Raw genomic sequence first — 6,717 nt, 5'->3', positions numbered from 1 at the left:
AAATCATAGTGACCGTTTGGGGAGTGAAGTCACTCTTCTTCTTGTAGCATCTCTTCTCCGAATGAGGCTGGTAACTCCATGGCCAAGATGCTGAGGGCTCGCCTATTCTCTAGTTCACAGCTGATACCATCTATCTGACCCCCAAATGTAATGAAGAGGAGGTTAATTTTGACTTAGGCTGCTGGCCCCTAGGCAGTACACCATGGCGGAGGAGAGCTGCCTACACCATGGAGCCAGAGACACAGAGACAGAGACAGAGACATCAACAAAGCAGCCTGGAGTGATATTAAGCCCTTCCAGGCCACCTCTTTGAAGCAGACCTCACCTCCTAATAGCCAATCAGCTAGAGGCCCTCCTATTCCAATTGCCTTCCAAAAGGTGAGGTTCATGGAGGTCCTCTAGATAATAAACCATGACATGGAGTCTCTTTCCTAAGGACTCCAGTCCCATTCATGAGAGCTTTGTGCTCATAACCTACTCACCTATGCTGAGCCCCCTCCTAGTGTTATCTCCCAGGAATGTAGGATTTCAGCATGTGAATTTGGGGCCATACATCCAGATGGTGGGGTGGAGGTCACAGAGCTGAGTGTCCACAGGAAAAGAAGCTGTGTGTGCTTCTAAGAAAAATAGTCTATCAAAGCAGAGACCCCGAGACAACAGCTGCGGCGACTGCCTCACAAATAAGCCTGGGGACAAGCCCAGTGTGGTGGCGCATACCTGTGATCCCAGACCCCAGGAGGCTGAGACAGGAGGATTACTTCAAGTTCAAGACCAAGCTAGGCTACATAGTGAGTTCAAGGCCAGCCTAGATTGCAGAGCAAGACCCGTCTCAAAAAAAAAACAAAAACAAACAAATCAGGCTGGAGGCGGCTGCACAACCCCCCTACTAATAGCCCAGCCTCTTGCCTATCACCTGTAGGTGAGAAGTCCCCAAGAAATGAGAGAGCAGCCTTGCAGGAAGCTGCTCCCACCCTGGAATTTTGCTAGGAGCCCCCCTAGTTTCCCTGTCATCTGCCTCAGAGCCATATGGAACTTCAGCACCTCCGAGCACGGGTGGTAAGCCCCGTCTAGCAAGCCAAAACTCCAGCGTGGGCTTGGCCTCTGGTTTTCTCCATGATTCGGAGTTTCAGAACCCAGGGCAGGGAGCTGTGTACCCTTTGAAGGGAGCCTGTCATTTCTCTTCTTTGTTCCTGAGTGGCACTGACCCATGGTCTATCTGCGTTCCTTGTGTTGGCCTGTGATGCCACCAAACCTTAGAGCCACCTCGAGAAACAGAAACAGGAGAACAGCACCCTGCATGTGAGCACCCCAGGATGGCTGTTGCTGATTACAATGAGGTCAACCTACAGCTGAGCCCATGCAGTGTGGAGTGAGGCCCGGGAAAACCCTGCAGGGCAGAGGCCAGAGGAACACGTCTGTGGCCCCAGAGGCCTGAGACTCTGGAACCTCAGAACAGAGTTCAGGAGTGACACGAACAGGAAAAGACAGACTGCGCATGTCTTGTGTGTGTCTCTGGGATGCTCTTTACTCGAGTGACTTCAGGTCTTGGGGCGACAGGAAGATAACCTGAGTCTCCCTTATTGGGTCCATTGTTTTATTGAAATAGCTCTGGGTTCATAATATAACCCTCCGTATAGTGAGCACCTCTGTGCAAGGGAATTGATGTGAATGTTCTGGTTTAATCTTCCCTGAAAGGAAGGGTGTTTTTCTTAGAACCAGCATGTGCCCAAATCACCCTGAGCTTTTTCTCTTCTGAATTCAAGGCCAGTTTTAGCATGAGATGCATGTACGGGGGTTAGGGGAGCAAGGGGAAATACTACAGATCTGACTCCAAAACCAGGAGAAAATAAGAGAGGCCTTTGCTACAGTTTTGATAAGATGGCAAAGTGGCCCCACATCAAATATCATGAGGAAGACCTCTAAAGATGTGCTGACAGCATCTCTTCCTAAAATTCTCACCAGGCAGCCTCACACATTCCCACACAGGCCTCTCCATCTTCCAATGTCTTCCCCTTTTCCCAGGTTCCAGGTTCTTATGTTTGAGGTCTTCCTTAAGTTTACTTCTATAAAGCCAGGTGTGATGGCACATGTAATCCCAGCCCCAGGGAGGCTAAGCCAGGAGGATCACTGCAAATTCAAAACCACCCTGGGCTACAAAATGAGCTCAAGGCCAGCCCGAACTGCAGAGCGAGACCCTATCTCAGAAAGACAAAAGAATAAAGGACAAAAATAAATTTAGTACTATAGAAAAAGTCTCTTAATGTCTTCAAAAGATGTGAAAAAGAAAGTGTGAAGCTAGGGCTGGGGATTTAGCTCAGCAGCATAAGCACCAGCCTTGCAAGTGTGTAGTCATGAGTTCAATCCCCAGTACAAAAAAAAAGAAAGAAAGAAAAGAAAAGAAAGTTGAGAAGCTACCAAAAAATGAATAAAATTGCTAGGTGTGTGGTGCAGACCTGTAATCCCAGCACTCAAAAGGTTGAGGCAGGAGGATCACTGAAAGCTCAAAGCTAGTCTGGGCTGTATATTGAGTTCAAGGCCAATCTAAACTACGTAGTGAGTCCTGTCTCAAAATACACACAAAAAAAGATAAATAAATAAAATCAAGCTAATTCAGCACACACATTATTCCCTGCAGCCCTGTTTAGACTCGGAGTGACCCCCACTGTCAGATGAGAAACAGTCTCAGAGGTGAGGTACGTGGCTGCAAGGCTGCTAGCAAGTATGAGCTGAGTCTGGACATGGAGGAGGCCTTCTTCCTTCAGCCCCATCTGGCCCCCAGGCCTCCAGAGGCTGGAAACCCATCCAAGGGCCAGAGATACCTCACAGGCTGCTGCTGCCCTGGGGCGAGACTCAGAAGCTCTGCCCAGGAAACCACGGGCACCAGCAGTGGGAGGAAAAACAAGCCTTCAGGGACCCTGCGGAGGCGGAGATGCTTGTAATCATCCTTCTCAGAAAGACCTAGGACATTGGGTTCCCTCCAGGGACTCGACCAGGGCCAAAGTGGAAGCAGGCGCCTGGCTGTGCGTGCCACAAGCATGATTGTCGGGACAACCTGCAGAAATGGCCATGGCTTCCTGCAGGAGTCTGTGGGTCAGTGTGGGTCAGTCTTTCCAATTTAAAAGGGTTCAGGGGATGAATATTTAATGCCTGTTGGGAAACTGTCCCAAGCTAGCTTCTTTCCGTTCTCATGGTTTGGTTTGGCCTTGTTTTGTTCTCAGGTTTTTTTTCCCACTTTCACTGAAAACTTTGCATTGACCTTTTGGATAGAAACAAGAATTTATTTATTTGAGTTGAAACATGAATTTATGTACCCACCACACATCTACTGGGACCAATACACTGTTCCTCGTCTAGTGATTCTGGGTCTGGTCCCAGGGTAACCTGTCTCGTCCTCCTTGTCCTTGGTACTCAAGTGTCACCGCCAGGCTGTGGAGACCAAGGCTTGGGTCATATTTCATCCCTAAGTGGATGTGTTTCTGGATTCCAAACCAAATGGATGGATCTCAGAAGTTGTTTTCTGATTCGTTTTTTTAAAACTCATACTCTATACCCTTAGACCTTTTTCTGGGATATTTTTCTGCCTTGGCCCATGGACTGTGCTGTGAACAGCAATCTTATTTCTCCTGATGCCAAAAGATCTCACTGTGTTGCTCTAGATGACTCCAGGGTCTGGCCTGTGACTGGCCTGGGCCCTAGGCTGCTCCGCTCAGTCCGCCTCCATTTCTCATTCCCAAGTAGGTAGGTATTCAAGCCAACTCTGCTGGTGTGAGTTCTTCATAGCTTTCTCCTCTTCATCCTGATCCACCTTGCTGCACACAACACAGCCCCTCCAAGTCCTTTGGGCAGCTTCTCTGAGCCTGATCTTAGAAGGACAGAATGGGAGGTGGCAGGGTCCAACCCCACACCCCCGCACCATGTGGCCCTGCCAATTTCAGCCCTGCCAGCTTGCAGGTTTGGTCCTCCTTGGAACACAAGCAAAGCTGCTTCCCTGTGGCAAGGACACACACTCAGGCCCCAGAAACTCACCACCATGGTCCAGGCTCACATTTTAAAAGTCAACTTTAATAGCTTTCCCCCACCCCCAATATTCCAGGTAAGTTTTGCTTTCAAGCATTTAGAAAAGTCTAACAAGTATAAAAATCAGAGGGGACAGCACTCAGGAGGCTGAGGCAGGAGGATCGCTGCAAGTTCCAGACCACCCTGGGCTACAAAGTGAGCTCAAGGCCAGCCTGAACTGCATGGCAAGACCCTCTCTCAAAGAAAGAAAAAAATAAAAAACCAAAGGGGGGAAAAACATCCTTAGTCCATCAACCACAACCACAGGCACAATGATCCTTTTAGCCAATATTCTTCCAGTTATTTCCTGTGTTTTTTATCTCAATTTTCCACAGTGCATATGCAGTGATACCCCACCCCCACACACACTTAGAGACCATCATAAGCACTTCCTGCATGGATTTAACAATGGACTTGTCCACTCACGTTAGCCCTTACAGATACAAGGTGAAGGTTCTTGAACAAATCATTAGCACTTTGTGGTACTTGTCTCTGAGAAAGATAGTCGAGTGGCTAGAAATTGATTCTCCAATCAGGCTGCCTGAATTTGAATCCTGACTCCGAGGATCTTAGAGAAATGACAATCTCTCTGGCTCTCTTTCATTGCCCTAAAATAGATGATGGTATGCCTCTCATCCAGTTGTTCTAATGACTGAATGGGTTAATTACAGAGCAGTGTTTACAGCACCGCCTGGCAGAGTGAATGGAGAATAAGAGGTAGCCATTAGCAATACATGAGCACATCATAAAGTACTCAGCCACTCTCCCTCCGCTGGGCATTAAGGTTGTGTTCAATTTTTCAACTATTACAAATAAGATAAATCAGTTAGTATACCCAGGAGAGGAAGAAAGATGGTTTAAAATCTTATCATGAAAAGACTCCAAAATCAAAGTGAGGCATTCAGACTTTTCAGAGCACACGCCAAGAGAAAAACCTATTTCTTAGCAAGGGAATGTTTAATTCAAGATGACAAATATCTGGGGAACTCAGTGGGCCAGGAGAGGATCAAGCGTAGGTCAAGGGACCCCAAGAGTAACGAGAAACAGACCCCAGCCTCAAGGAACATTAGTCAGATTTATACGAGTCTCACAATCATTTCTCCCCAGAGGACGGATTCATCCGAACACATTTCTGCACACTACCAGTGTGGACAGAGCCCACAGTGTTTACAACCCACCAAGACAACACAGAGCACAAAGCCTATCAGTCCTTTCTTGTTCCTTCATCAATAAGGTTTGATTGATAAGGCCTCCTGCAAAAAATCACTGGGCACATCGGGAATCTCCTCCACAAAGCACTTAACACACGGAGCACTGCTCAGACATTGGGCAGGATTAGTAATCCCTGCAGCCAGCCTGTTAGGTAAATATTACCAGTTTAATCATGCATGTTCTACAGACAAGGCAACTAAGCAGTAAATAACTCAAACGAGGTCACTCCACTAATTTATTATTATTATTTTTATTGTACATATTTTGATGTGCATAACAGTCATCACAGAAAAATGTGTACCTGTAGGGAACATAGTACTCCAATCCATCTTTATTTCTCATTCCCCGCCCCGCCCCTCCCTTCAATCCTTCTTCCAAACAAAAAGCTTTGTTTTCATCTTTTTTTTTTCCTGGAATTTTTTTTTAAGTCCTTTTCCCTTCCTTCCCATCTCCTGCCACCTCCCCTGTTCCCCTTCCCCTTTGAACAAGTTCTTCCCACTTCCCGATACCTCTCCTCCATTATGTTCCTTAATTGCCCTTTGCACGTCTCATACAAGAGGAATGATATAATATTTTAAATTTCCCTGTGTCTGTTTTATTTTACTTAAACTTGTTGTCTTTATGGCAGAGTAGTACTCCACTGGACATAAATACATTTTCTTTATCTGTTTGTCAGCTGGTGAGCATATGGGCTGCCTCCAAGATTTAGCTATTATAAATTGTGTTGCTATAAAAATGGGTATATATAAGACATATAAATATATTTATATATCACTGTGCTATGATGCTTTTAACTTTTTTGAAAAGATACCTAGAAAAGGAACAGCTGAACAACTACTGAGTCTGTGTAGTTTAAGTTTTCTGAGGAACCGCTGTACTGATTTCCATAGTGGTTACACCAGTTTACACTCCCACCAACAACAGAGATTGTTTCCTGTGTCCCCACAGTGCTGAGGCACATACTAAACCAAAGCATTAGACTTCTATAGTACTGTTGAAGACCAGGTGCTAAGTACCGGTGACTTGGGCATTCAAGGCTTGATTGTTTTTCCGCCACCTACATTTCACACATTGCTACCCAAATAGAGCTGATCTTTCAGGAGGGGCCACACAACACGCAGTGAGCCAGTCTAGCAAAAAGCGAACCTGGGGACCTCAGCAGTGCTACTGCCCCTTTGGGGTTCTCAAGGTACCGCTTTGTGAGATGAGGGCAGTTGGAGAAAGTAAGTTGTTTCCAAGCCTGACTGACCAGAGAAATTGTTTTCTCTTTCACTCCCTCCTTTACAGGTTGACCTGTTCGGGAGTCAAATCCTGTTCTCTGCAGAGATTGCCCAGGAAGCACCTTGGGGCCCTTTATAGCTTCTCCTAGAACAAGGGCTGAGCCTGGATCCCCCTCGACTAAGGACCCCTTGTCTCTTGATACCACCATGAGTGAGGGACCCTTGTCAC

Source organism: Cavia porcellus, unplaced genomic scaffold, assembly GCF_034190915.1.
Source record: "Cavia porcellus strain 051 isolate PalLab524CR breed Dunkin Hartley unplaced genomic scaffold, mCavPor4.1 scaffold_14, whole genome shotgun sequence".
Lineage (NCBI taxonomy): Eukaryota > Metazoa > Chordata > Mammalia > Rodentia > Caviidae > Cavia > Cavia porcellus.
This window is presented reverse-complemented; position numbering follows the sequence as displayed.